The sequence below is a fragment of the Nicotiana tomentosiformis genome, chromosome 3 (assembly GCF_000390325.3).
Source record: "Nicotiana tomentosiformis chromosome 3, ASM39032v3, whole genome shotgun sequence".
NCBI lineage: Eukaryota > Viridiplantae > Streptophyta > Magnoliopsida > Solanales > Solanaceae > Nicotiana > Nicotiana tomentosiformis.
The window spans coordinates 125,378,462-125,393,402 of record NC_090814.1 but is presented as its reverse complement, the minus strand read 5'-3'; the positions used below and the strand labels follow the sequence as shown (position 1 = coordinate 125,393,402).

At 41.5% G+C, this 14,941-nt stretch overlaps 1 long non-coding RNA gene across 1 annotated transcript; it reads left to right on the top strand.

Moving 5' to 3' along the window:
* LOC117275802 (uncharacterized) lies at nucleotides 1-5,949 on the top strand. The gene is made up of 5 exons (XR_004506009.2): nucleotides 1-4,038; nucleotides 4,123-4,251; nucleotides 4,323-4,969; nucleotides 5,068-5,237; nucleotides 5,307-5,949. It is a non-coding gene; the product is annotated as an uncharacterized lncRNA (long non-coding RNA).
* The last annotated feature ends 8,992 nt before the right edge of the window (nucleotides 5,950-14,941 follow it).

Here is a 14,941-nt window from a genome sequence, read left to right as displayed (position 1 = left end):
TAAACTCCAACATATTATGCTGTAATATTTTCGAATTTTTAAGAGTATTATTGTTCAGATCTTACTTTCACATGAAAAAGTAGCTAAATTTTGATTAATTTTAAAATTATAGCTAATTTTCAATTAGCAAATATAAATCTGGCTATTTCTAATTTTTTTTCCATTAAAAGCTTGTGTTTGTTAGTTTAAATGCGAAGTTGGGATGTGGTTGGAATTTAGCCCAAAAAATTGCACGGGCGCCCTAATTGGTCTCCCCTATTTAACCTGTACCCTCTTTTTAATTTTTTTTATCTTGTACCCACTGTTTAAATAATTTCAGGCCTTTTTCTCCTTCTCCTTCTTCTTCTTCTTCTTCATCATGATGCTTTACAGTGGTGAGCTGTTGTGACGTTTTATTTTTTACTATTGCTTAGGGTTTCTTCTTTTTCTTTTTCTTAATTTCAAAATGGGTTTGTTAGATTTATTATTATTTTGACAAATTGATGATTGGGGTTTGTTCTTGCTGATATTTGGAGGTTATGTTTCAAATTTGAGTTTATTTGGAGTAGATTTAGGTATTAAATCGTAAATTGGATTGTTAAAATTCGAAGAACAAATTTCTGTTTCTGGGCAATTTTCACTTCAGACCTTTTGGCCTTAAGTGCATCTGAAGTGTAATTTTTCACTTCAGACTTATTGGCACTAAGTATAGGACTTTGGCCTTAAGTGATCTGAAGTGCAATTTTTTACTTCAGACTTATTGGCCTTAAGTGCATGAAACTATTGGTTGCACTTCAGACCTATTTGGCCTTAAGTATATCTGAAGTGTAATTTTTCACTTCAGACTTATTGGCCTTAAGTGCATGAAATCATTGGTTACACTTCAGACCTATTTGGCCTTAAGTACATCTGAAGTGCAATTTTTTCACTTCATACTTATTTGCCTTAAGTGTAGGAAAACGTTTGTTGCACTTCAGACCTTATGGCTTTAAGTGCATCTGAAGTGTAATTTTTCACTTCAGACTTATTGGTTTTAAGTGCAAGAAACCATTGGTTGCAATTCAGACCTATTTGGCCTTAAGCGTATTTGAAGTGTAATTTTTTTTACTTTAGACTAATTTTTTTTATCTTCAGACCCGATAAGTCTGAAGTTGATCGTAAAGTGGATATGCTTGTAAACTTTTTTGCAAAGTAGGTATAGGTTCAATTGTGACCCAAAAACCGAGTATAGATGCAAAAACCCCAATTTAATGGTGTGGTAACTTAGCCTAGGAAATTGTACAAAATAACCCAATCTCTTTTTATTGTCACACGGTAACCCATATTAACTTTTAAAATAAAATTGGTATCCTGTAACAAATCAAGAGGGCAGACGCTCGGTGGTGCGACATAACCAAAACTGACGCCATTTTTCCTTCCATCAATCATCATCCTCCAACACTATCTCATGAATTCTATCGAAAGCAGGCAGCAAAAATTTATCAGGGAAAACAAGAATCATGATTCTTATATGATAAATATGCATTTCAATTGAATGTTGCAGTTTTGCTGACTTATTTCTTGACCCATTGATTCCTTCTCCTATTTCCACCATAAAAAATTCTTTAAAAGAATCTTCAAGTGATGAATCCAATGAATCATATCTCTGTGTATATCATCTTATGTATCAGTGTATATCTGTTTATTTCATTTATATCATTATGAAATTCTTGTGTGATATATATATTCATACACAATGATGTGTATCAATGAAAATATTGTAAGAAAAATAATAAATAATATTGACAAGGAACAAGACGGAAAGAGAACAAGTTATCGAAAAATACTGTGTCGTGGCAAGTCACTGTCTTGAAAGTGATTTCGGCCCGACTGGGTACAAATCGTTAAGATCGGTCGCTCCCCAAGGTTCCACGGCACCTCCAAACACGTGCACTCGTGGCTGGAAGTTTGGAATTTGCACAAAACAATTGCCCAGAACTCTGTTGAAGACGAAGGTATTTTTCTGTGTTTAAAAACATCACAAAACAGCTCCAAATATAGATAAGATGGTAGAGCTGTTACAAGAAGGAAATGGGGGAGGGGCAAATCGAGTCGTTTTGCCTTCAAGATCAATTTCTCATGTGCGTAACACCACTCCCTTTTGCTAGCTCTTTACAAGCCCAACAATGAACAATTCAATATAAAGAGAAGAAAAAGACTTTTCATAACCAATGAGGGACACTTTGTCTTTCACAAAAGACAAAGAAGTAAAGAAGAAAAAGGAACCACAAAGAAATCTTTGACTTTGCATTATCAAGTATAAATAATACCAATAATTCCCACTAATGCGAAGACAAAAATAGAATAAGAACACTTATGGGCAAAAGAATGAACACGTACTTAAGTTTCAATATTGTTTACCCTAAAAATCGAGTAACAATTAAACTTATATTGTTGTTTTAAGGATATGTGATTTAACCCAGTACCAATTGATAAACAACAAATTAAATAAATAAATTGAACAATAAAATAAATCAAACCTGTCTGTAAATAATGCCTCGACCTCGATTTGAGATAGTCTCGAGATTAGTTAATAAGAACAGTAGAGGATGGAACAAACAACGATGAACAATGATGAACAAAGAAAATAACGTATATGTATATTCTTATCAATGAATAATGATCCTTCTTTTACAAGTGAATGGGATCCCTCTTTATATAATAGAGGAATCCTAAATAAGGTACAACTATAATAATGGAAGTAGATCCCATGATTGGCACTAATAACTGCTTGATTTGATCTGATCCGGAATTTCCGCCGTGATCTTCGACCGGTTACTGATATCTCGTCATTCCGTTATTACGCCTTGCTCGACGTCAGTCATACTTGATATCGATTGTTGCTGGCCTCGATCTCAATGAATACTTCGATCTCTAGGCTTGATGTTCTATCTTCAAGCTCGAGCCTGATCTATTATGAGGTTACCCTCGGGGTAACTCCCCTGCCAACGAAATCGGGTATACCCGTTTTCAACCGTATACAGATAGTCCCCTCGTTTTTAGAGTGTAACAAGAAGAAACGAATTTGAGACTTTGATTTAATACCTCGATCAATTATGACGTCAACATCGTGATGTAAGCGACGGAAGCGATTGAAGCGTCGTGTCTGCACAGTTCCCAAGGTCATTAATTAATGCCAGTTGATGGTCGGCCACCAGTGCTTTCAAACCATCAAAGTGGCTATTATAAATAGACCACCTTCATAATATTCTTAAACTTTACTTTCAAACTTCTTCTAATCTTCAAAAGCTCTTCTATTCTCTTCAAGTTCATCAACTTTACCGGTTTCCGTTTGCCAATCTCTTATTAAAACACAAATTCCGCCTTCTTCTTCCTTAAACCTCATATAGCAATGCCAAAAACATCAAAGACCGTTCCTCAAGAGGAAAAGGCCTCATCATCACGGCCGGCCGGTGACAAAACACCGTTGGAGCCACATATCGAAGAGTGCATCCCCGGGCCATGTGAACTTACTTCAGATTTTAAAGTTGAAAAATCCTCTTCGGTTCCTGGCCGATGCGAGCCTATGTCTAGATACATCTGTTCTATATCCGAAGGCGATCTTGAGTAGGTGAAAAAAGATCGCCACTGGGAGAATAAAGAGGTAGTGATTCCTACCCCTGTGGAGGACATTACCACTCATGTGAAAGGGTTTTTAAGTGTGTATAGTTACCCTTTCACACTTGGTTCCGTCGATCCTGTCATAATCGACTTCTACCACCAATACCAGGTAACCCTAGGCCAGATCTACCCCTCTTTTTGGCGCATTGTCATTTTGCTCAAATTCTTCTCGAGCAAGGTCGAGGGGATGTCTTTCACCCTCGATCATCTCATTAGGCTATACAGTCCCCGTCTTTATCGGGGGACTGATAAGGCTTCAGCACCGGGCCATAAAGGTGCTGTTCTCGAGCATAGACGAGGACAAGGACCGAAAATGGATGGGCCGGTTTGTCCGAGTCAGTACCTCCGACTTAATCCCCGCCGAGAAGATGCCATTCCCCTAAGAAAGGAATATTAAGCGTAAGTAGAACCTCACCAATAACAATTGATTACTTGTTATGTTTCCTTTACCTCTTCTCATCTATATTCTTCTTTATGGTTCAGCTTCCCCATGGTCTCCTGGTGCACTCCCGGACCTTGCAGGTTGGGTTCGACAACTAGTTTCAACCTCTTCGTATGTTGAGCGCTCGTGGCGCGATTTGGCCAAGGGTCGATGGGAGGCCAAAAATCATGGTAAGTTCCCCTGTCCGTTTTGATGCTTTTCTGTGAAATACTTCTTTTTAACTCGATTTCTTCTCATACAGGTCTTGGAGACAATGTTGTCATGAGGTCGCCTCCCCTCGGGGAAGAGGAGGTCCCAAAGCCGACCAAAGACAAGAAAAGGAGAAGGGCCTCGCCTCCAGATACCCCAAAGCCCAAGAAAAGCATGGCTCGAAAGTCGAAGATTGATCCCACCGTTCTATCTGCCGATGTAGTCCAAACACTACGAGATGAAGACGAGGAGGGAGAAGATGTCGACTGCCTGCTGGTGGCTCGGAAGAGGGGAGGCATCGAAGCTGCTGAGCCGTTGACGGTCGAGGAGGTTCAGCCGTAGACCGAGGTGATCTCGGAGGAAGGTCCGAGCAGAGTCCCCGAGTCATCGGGTGTTGATGATGCCTCATGCTGTGATGAGCAACCGGCGGGCATGCCTGAAGGGTCTAGTTCTGAGGCCCTTCAAAGAGAAGAGAATGCCCTAAGTGTCTCGCTCGGGGCAATTAACATTGATGATTCGCCGCCCGGCCCCACGTTCTCTGAGGGGCAGTTTCGGGATGCCCGGTCCATGGGGACCCCCCATGTAGGGATGACCCCCAAAGGGGATGATATATTTTGCGGCTGCTACGTGGGGGTCGATGATGTTCCCGACCTGGACGCATCACTCATTTTTGATGAGGGTCAGCGGCTTCTGAACCAAGTGAGTTTTAGCCCATGTTACCATGTTTGCGTTTGTTTTTATTTCTCTAAGTCTGATTTCCTTCCTTTCTGTACATGCTATGACGCTCCATCGAGAAGCGTCCTCCAAATACCGAGCTGAGCTGGCCTGATGTGCGACTGATCTCAAAAAGCTTATGGAGGAGAGAGACGCCCTCAAACTCCTCTATTTGCAAAAAAAAGAGGAGATCATGAGTCTTCGATCCGAGCTGACAAGAGCTCATCAAGATCAGACCGAGCTCATTGAACGGGTAATGTAAATTTTTGGGAGCTTGTTATGTATTAACTTGATATTGGCGACTAACACTTTGATCCTATAGGTTCAGCAGAAGGACGAATTGGTTGAGCATCTTCGTGAGGAGGCCAAGATGAAAAAGGCAGAGACTTTGGGGTGGAAGCAGAACATGGACCGTCTCGCCTCGAAGAAAGATGCAGTTCGGGTCCAACTGTCTTCGGTTGAGCGTCAACTCCAAAGTGTGAAGAAGGAGAACTTAACCCAAGCCCAGAAGGTTGAATAGCTCGAGACTCGGTTGGCCACTAAGCTTGCAAGGGACACACCCAAGGCAGAGGTGCTCGTGGCCTCCTACCGAGCCGATGTTGAAGCCACTAACACTCGGGCAAAGGAAATTTCTGACACTGTTGAGGTTAGATTGTCCCGTGTTGTCGAGCATGCTAGGCGCCAGTCTTGAAGAGAGACTCTTGAAGAGGTACATGCTCGTAGCTTCAACCTCACGGCTGATATCGAGAGTGCGAAGGTTTTGGAGGACGAGGCCGGAGCTTTGCTTTCCGATGATGAAGACTCTACGAGTGGATCTGAGAGCGGAGGAGATGAAGATGAAGCTCCCGAAGATGCGGCTCCTGAGGCGGACTATGCACTTAGGATTTTTCTCCTTTTGTTTTTTGTGTAAGACCCTGTATGGTCTTTGTAAATTCTTTGCATATATGAAAGATTCCTTTTCTTTCCGTTTCGTCTCCGATTTCTGATTTATGATAAATTCTGTTTTGCCTTTGCCTTTGCCTTGTGAAAACTTTGTTGCAATTGGGTTACTGTAGCCTCTATAATCGAATGAGCAATAGCTCGAACTCAGAGTAGAACAAACCCTTAGGTTTTTTAGTTAAGCAAGGGCGAGTCCCCGAGCTCAACAATATGTTCGGACTTTTGATTTCGGATGGCTTGATCGAAGCCGTAATTGTACTATTTTTATAGCCGAGTTCGAGTAAGTTTTGAACTCACAGTAACAGATCCCTTAAGATTTTATATCGAATAATAATAAATCCTCGAGCTATATTCAAGTCAGTTCTTTTGAGCTCGGAATAGTGGAACCCTTAGGTCCGAATTGAGTGAGAACAAAATCTCGAACTCTAAGTGTATTGGCCCTTAGCTCTTTAGATTAGGCCGATATGGCCTCTGAAAGATGGCTATTCTTTTCCTTTTTCGGCTTAGAAGACTTAGTAAAAAATTTCTTTATGCCTTATCACGTATTCTTTACCCATTGGGTTTTTGAGGGTTCGATGTCGATTGAAACCTCTTTGCTTTTTGTGCCTTAACACGTTTGTGTTATGATAATTTGATACCTCTTAAGGTTTTTCGAGGGCTGATTTTATCGAAACCCTTTTGATTACTTGCCGAGGGTGGCCTTTTTAAACCGGTTTTTTAAAAAATTCGAACGCCTATTTTTATTGCGGGATTCGGACGTCTCTGAGCCGCCTTAATTTGGCTGTAGCCTTTGGTTATGCCTCTTGGGCTTATTTCCCAATAACGCTTCGAACTTGTTTGAAGTGTTAGTCCCCGAGAATGATGGCCTTGGCCTATAGATCGAGGGGTGCCTCTTTGAGGTCTTATGAATTTGAGTTTAGATTACTCAAATATGTTGATCATCGATGGTAGTCCCCGAGTGTACGAGGTATATTTGCACTTAGCCCTTGAGCCATTTCTCACAAAATCATAAGTATGGAGCTTGTATAGTAGAAAATTTTCTTTAAGACACAAGATGTTTGATATACAAAGAATGCTTCTTTGTATAATTTATGCATGCGTACATATTTTGCCATCGAGGCTCGACTAATCTATACGGACACAGTTCATTCGACCGTTTGGCCCCTTACAAAGTTTCTCTATCGAGACCCTTTGACACGAAGTATTTTCCTCGAAAGTGCAACATCCGAGGGTGATGCCCCCCAGTATTCGAGGTTGATTGTAAAGAAGCCTTGGATACTATTGAATTGTCCTCAGGTAGTACATAATTGTTGCCTTATTAAAAACCTTATCGGAAAAACCCATTTTGGACAAAAAACGATCTAAGGGAAAAAGAGTGCAACGCGTGCTTTAAAACCTGAGTTCTCGATGTCTTCAATCGAACACCTACAGTGAGTTAGTGTCGAATATATAAATGAAAAAAATGGAATAAAGTTGTACCTTAGCAATAATACCATTTGAGAAGCGATATGTTCCAATTATTTGGCAGTTATTCGCTGTCCATCGTGCCGAGCTTATAAGATCCCTTTCCGACGATATCGAGGACTTGATAGGGTCCCTCCCAATTTGGGCCGAGCTTTCCTTCATTAGGATCTCGAGTGTCGATGGTGACTTTCCTCAGGACTAAGTCCCCGACTCTGAAGTGGCGAAGGTTGGTTCTCCTATTGTAGTATCTTTCGATTCGTTGCTTTTGTGCATCCATTCGAACGAGTGCGGCTTCTCATTTTTCATCCAATAATTCGAGGCTAGTATTCATAGCCTCATGATTTGACTCTTCTGTTGTATGTCAAAACCTGGCACTGGTGTCACGACCCAACTGGAGGGTCATGACTAGCACCCGGGCCATACTTGCCGAGCACCAACGTACATTTTATCTAACCTTCCTTATTATCTTTAAGGGCCGACAAGATCAATATAAATGGTAGACATGGATCATGAACATCCAACAATGAAAGATAATGTCATGAACATACATAACATGGGACGACAAGACTGTCAAGAAACTATATATAAGGTACGAGCTACCATGAGTCGACACCTGTCTATGAGCCTCTAAAAGAACATAAGTGCTACAACATTGCCGGAACAGGGCCCCGACATACCCATAAGGTCTATAACAAAAATGCATACCAAGACCACGGCAAGTCCGGAGAAGGGATCTCGCCAATAACCGCTGAACTGGACAGCCTACTGTGGTGGGGGAGCTACGTCTACCTATCTATCAGGACCTGCAGCACGACATGCAGCGTCCACAAATAAAAAGGACGTCAGTACGAATAAAGTACTGAGTATGTAAGGCAGAATAGCATAAGTAAGAACAATAATGTAAACAGTGATAGGGAATATACAACCTGTGACATCTGGGTACCTCTGAGGGCTACTGACATGAAATACATGATACATACATATATATATATACATAAACGTTTAAAACATATGCCTTTGTGGGCATCATCATCATCATATCGTACCCGGCCATAATAGGCTCGGTAAAACGTACCCGGCCATCATAGGGCTCGGTAGAATCGTACCCGGCCACGTGGAGCTCGGTAAAACCCAACTGATCAGTGGTTGCACAATAGGTGCCATACCCGGCCGACTATAGCGCGGCTCGGTAGAGTAAAATAGATACATATATATGATGCATGCTGGACTCGTTGGAATCATAATTTGAACCTTTCGGAGTGACGTAAGGTCGGTATCCTTCGTACACGTTATTAGGATTAACTCTTCATCAAGAATCTTATAAGAATCAGGAACTACCAACAACATTGATAATATAAGAATAAGAGAAGTAACATCAATATCAATCGTTTCATAAGAAGGGCAGCAATGTAAGTACTGCTAGCTTCTAAGAGTAGAGTATCTTTGGGAGCTCGTTCATTACATTATGTACAATTGGAGTCGTGCAAAAGAATGAAGGGGATAGCCTCACATACCTTGTATATACTGCCCAACCTCAAGCTATGCAAATATCACGACTCCTTAGTCTACAATAAGATAAATGACACTATCATTATCGTTTAAGCGTCGTAACTATTATGTATCGACCACAACCTATTTTACGATGAAACGGACAGCACCTCCCCTATTTATATGACTTCCCACAAGTCAATACAATCACCAAACAGCCCAAACAACATCATTAATAATCATATTGAGCCTCCAAAACAGTCCACCAACCAACAACATTACTACCAAGCTTTTCGATATATATTTCACAAGTTCTAGCTTCAACGACTTAGCTGCAACTTGGATAATCTTAAATATATATAGAGTAAGAGGTTACTTACCTTTAAACAGAAAGAACAACTCCAATTTGACCTTAATTTTCTACGAAATATCCCTTCAATTCTGCCACAAGAACAAGGAAGCGAAACTAGCAATTAATTCGGGTTTTTCGGCACTAGAATTACTTTAGAAGACTTGAAATCACCTAGGATTGATATTAAAAACTTGAAGGTGTATTTACAGAACATAAAGCACTTAAAACAACCTCCCACACGAGCTGGAACAACACAAAAATCAGCAACAACAAGAAAAACAAGAAACTTACTAGCACCACGGGATTCCCGACATTTGATTTGTGTTGTTTGCCCTTTGTTTGGGTCTTGGATCATGAGAGAACCTTGAGAGAATGTTTTTAGGGTTATAAGGTCTGAATATACTGAAAAATAATGACTTAAAACGGGGTTGAGTTATCTTATATATGTCCAAATGTCTTAAACCGCCTTTGTGGGCCCCATAGAGAGCAGCTTGGCGCACTCTCGCAAAAACGCGAATATCTCTCTATTCCGAGATCGTATCGATGAACAGTTTAATGCGTTGGAAACTAGACTCATAGATCTTCAATTTGATAGGTAGATCACCCCATAATTCCAAGCACATTGGGAGTAAAATGCAGTAACATTTGACCTAAAGTTTAAGTAAAATTATAAACCTAAGTTGCGACAACTTTTATCGACTTTTATTTCATAACTCGCTTGACTTCAAGACTTATGATGCGGATATTATATGATTCAAATACATTAAAACAAGACCTCTTGGGACAGTTAATCACCTCTAGTGTTATCCGAAAATACGGGTTACAACATCCTTGATTAGCTTAACTTCAAATACTTGTTAACCACTCTTATACACCCTTGTATCGTTTAAGACCAATAGGATTAACTTATTATCATCTCAAAGATAATCTCTTCTTGGATTTACGTCGACTACCTTACGGCGTGATCTATGATATGCGAATTTGGGTTGTAACATCCTCTCCCCCTTAGGAACATTCGTCCTCGAATGTAAGGGTTTATGGGGTGTCTAACTCATCGTGGATTCCGACGGAGATTTCCGGCTGAGTTTCCCTTATAAAATGGACACTAGCCAAACTTGCAAGCAGTTAAACCCAACCTATGGCCATACAAGACTATACAAAGCATTATGGATATGTACATTATCTGCATATCACCATTTTGTATTAAAAAAAGAGTATTCACAAGCTATTGCTTATCTCATAGAGCCGTTTCACCTTATAATGCGTCCTTCTTTCCCCCGGTATCCTCGTTATTTTCACTCTGGAATAGGTAAGGGTATTTAGACTTCATCTCCTCTTCTGCTTCCCATGTCATTTCTTCTATATTCTTGTTCCTCCATAATACTTTCACGGAAGCTACATCCTTTGTTCTCAGCTTGCGGACTTGTCGATCTAATATAGCCACTGGCAGTTCATCATATGATAGATCCTTTGTAACTTGTACATCTTTGATAGGGACGACCCGAGAAGGGTCTCCAATACATTTCCTCAACATAGATACATGGAATACCGGGTGGACAAATTCCAATTCAGATGGCAATTCTAACTCGTAAGCAACCTGTCCAATTCGTCGAAGAATTTTGTACGGCCCAATATACCGCGGACTCAACTTACCCTTCTTCCCAAAATGCATAACACCCTTCATCGGCGAGATCTTCAGGAAAACCCAATCACCAACCTTAAATTCCAGATCACGACGTCGGACGTCGGAATAAGACTTTTGCCTGCTTTGTGCCGTCCTCAGTCGCTCTTGTATCACTTTCACCTTCTCAATGGCTTGGTGAATCAAATCTGGCCCATATAATTCTGTCTCACCGACTTCGAACCATCCAACTGGTGATCTACATCTCCTCCCGTACAGTGCCTCATACGGGGCCATTTTAATACTGGAATGATAGCTATTATTGTAGGCAAATTCTATAAGTGCCAGATGGTCATCCCAATTCCCCTTGAAATCTAGAACACATGCTCGTAGCATATCTTCAAGCATCTGGATGGTACGTTCAGCCTGTCCGTCAGTCTGCGGATGGAATGCAGTGCTGAGATTTACTTGTGTGCCTAAACCCTTCTGAAAAGACCTCCAAAAGTTAGCCGTAAATTGAGCTCCTCGGTCTGATATAATAGATACCGGCACACCATGAAGCCTAACAATCTCCTTGATATACAACTTCGCATAATCTTCAGCCGTGTAAGTTGTCTTAACTGGTAGAAAATGGGCAGATTTTGTAAGTCGATCAACTATCACCCAAATGGAGTCAAACTTATGATAAGAGCGAGGTAATCCAATAATGAAGTCCATATTAATCACCTCCCATTTCCAGGTCGGAATCTCTATATTCTGAATCAATCCACTGGGTTTCTGATGCTCGATCTTTACTTGTTGACAATTAGGACACTGGGCTACAAATTCTGCAATAGACTTCTTCATGTTGTCCCACCAATACTGCTCCTTAACGTCATGATACATCTTTGTCGAGCCAGGATGGATAGAATATCGGGACTGATGAATCTCAATCATAATCTTCTCTCGCAACCCTGCCACACTAGGCACACATAATCGGCCCTGGTATCTCAGTGTCCCATCTCCTCCGATCTTGAAAGCTGTAATCTTACACTGCTGAATTCCCTCTCTCAATCTTACTAAGGTAGGATCTTCATATTGCCGTGCTTTTACCTCGGCTACCAAAGATGATTCTGCTGTATTCTGTACAGTAACACCTCCGTCATCAGAGTCCAACAATCTGATTCTCATATTGGCCAGCTGGTGAAGCTCTTTGGTCAACCCTTGTCTACCTGCCTCAATATGTATTAAGCTTCCCATTGACTTACGGCTGAGAGCGTCTGCCACAACATTGGCTTTACCGGGATGGTACAATATCTCGACGTCATAGTCTTTCAGTAATTCAAGCCACCTACGCTGCCTCAAATTCAACTCCTTCTGCTTGAAGATGTATTGTAAACTTTTGTGATCTGTGTAGATGTCAACATGGACGCCGTATAAGTAGTGCCGCCATATCTTCAAAGCATATATTACTGCAGCCAATTCCAAATCATGAGTCGGGTAATTCTTTTCATGCTTCTTCAATTGTCGTGATGCATAAGCAATCACCTTCCCACGTTGCATCAATACGCACCCCAAACCTATACCTGAGGCATCACAATATACCACATAACCTTCTGTTCCTTCTGGGAGAGTGAGCACTGGCGCAGATGTCAATCGATTCTTTAGCTCCTGAAAACTATGTTCACAAGCATCAGACCACTGGAACTTGGTAGTTTTCTGTGTTAACTTAGTCAATGGTGCTGATATAGAGGAAAACCCTTCTACAAACCGCCTATAATATCCTGCTAGCCCCAGGAAGCTGCGGACTTCTGACGGTGTTGTAGGTCTCGGCCAATTCTTCACTGCATCGATCTTCTGAGTGTCGACACTAATACCCGCATCAGATATCACATGGCCAAGGAATGCTACTGAGTTCAGCAAGAATTCACATTTAGAGAGCTTAGCATATAACTTATGATCCTGAAGGGTCTGGGCATAAGCCTGAATACGGGAAATATCCATGCCCTCTACCAAGGAGGCTGTTGTGCACTCATTTATCAGATGTGGTCACCCTATCACTCATCTCGGCCACCATATGGGGAGTATACCTTGATAAAGAATCAAACTATATACTATACTCTCATGCACTCATATTACCCTGTCGAAGGTTCAAGAACTTATCAGCTCTAGCTCATCGTATCTCAGCTGGTAAGTAGTGATGAAGAAAGGCCTCAGAAAATTCCTTCCACACGGCTGGAGGAGCGTTCGGACCCCTAGATCTCTCCCAACTATCATACCATAAAATCGCTAAATCCCATAACCGATAAGAAGCCAACTCTACTGCCTCTGTATCACTAGCATGCATAACACGCAATGTACAATGAACCTGATCAATAAATGTTTGCGGGTCCTCCTTGGGGCTTGATCCGGTAAACACTGGAGGGTCTAGATTAATAAAATCACGAACTCCTGCACTAACCGGTTTATCAGCAGCACCGGTATTCTGCCTCTGAGCCTGAGCAGCTACTAAGCTACTCAACAACTGCACTGCACTGCGCATATCGTGGTCTGTAGTGCCAGACGGAGGAACTGGATGTACTGGGTGCCTCCTAATATCCTCTGGAGGAGACAGAGAGGTATGAGACGGCATCTCACTCTGAGGCTCACTTTGGCCTGCTATGGCTGGAGGCACCTGAATGTTACCCTCTCCTACAGCTGTATCAAGCCGTTTACTAATCGCTTGCTTCCTAGTCGAAGGCATCGCTAAAAGAAAACAAGGTGAATATTAGATATGAACACTTACGACTCAACTCTACGCACGATCTAGATTCAGGAAGAAGGTAACAACCCTAGATGTCACGTAGCCTCCTGATTATAAATGTGGCGCGCTACACATCCATAATCAAAACTCTACTAGACACGGCTCATAGACAACCCCTAGGACAGACTTGCTCTGATACCAAGTTTGTCACGACCCAACTGGAGGGTCATGACTAGCACCCGGGCCATACTTGCCGAGCACCAACGTACATTTTATCTAACCTTCCTTATTATCTTTAAGGGCCGACAAGATCAATATAAATGGTAGACATGGATCATGAACATCCAACAATGAAAGATAATGTCATGAACATACATAACATGGGACGACAAGACTGTCAAGAAACTATATATAAGGTACGAGCTACCATGAGTCGACACCTGTCTATGAGCCTCTAAAAGAACATAAGTGCTACAACATTGCCGGAACAGGGCCCCGACATACCCATAAGGTCTATAACAAAAATGCATACCAAGACCACGGCAAGTCCGGAGAAGGGATCTCGCCAATAACCGCTGAACTGGACAGCCTACTGTGGTGGGGGAGCTACGTCTACCTATCTATCAGGACCTGCAGCACGACATGCAGCGTCCACAAATAAAAAGGACGTCAGTACGAATAAAGTACTGAGTATGTAAGGCAGAATAGCATAAGTAAGAACAATAATGTAAACAGTGATAGGGAATATACAACCTGTGACATCTGGGTACCTCTGAGGGCTACTGACATGAAATACATGATACATACATATATATATATACATAAACGTTTAAAACATATGCCTTTGTGGGCATCATCATCATCATATCGTACCCGGCCATAATAGGCTCGGTAAAACGTACCCGGCCATCATAGGGCTCGGTAGAATCGTACCCGGCCACGTGGAGCTCGGTAAAACCCAACTGATCAGTGGTTGCACAATAGGTGCCATACCCGGCCGACTATAGCGCGGCTCGGTAGAGTAAAATAGATACATATATATGATGCATGCTGGACTCGTTGGAATCATAATTTGAACCTTTCGGAGTGACGTAAGGTCGGTATCCTTCGTACACGTTATTAGGATTAACTCTTCATCAAGAATCTTATAAGAATCAGGAACTACCAACAACATTGATAATATAAGAATAAGAGAAGTAACATCAATATCAATCGTTTCATAAGAAGGGCAGCAATGTAAGTACTGCTAGCTTCTAAGAGTAGAGTATCTTTGGGAGCTCGTTCATTACATTATGTACAATTGGAGTCGTGCAAAAGAATGAAGGGGATAGCCTCACATACCTTGTATATACTGCCCAACCTCAAGCTATG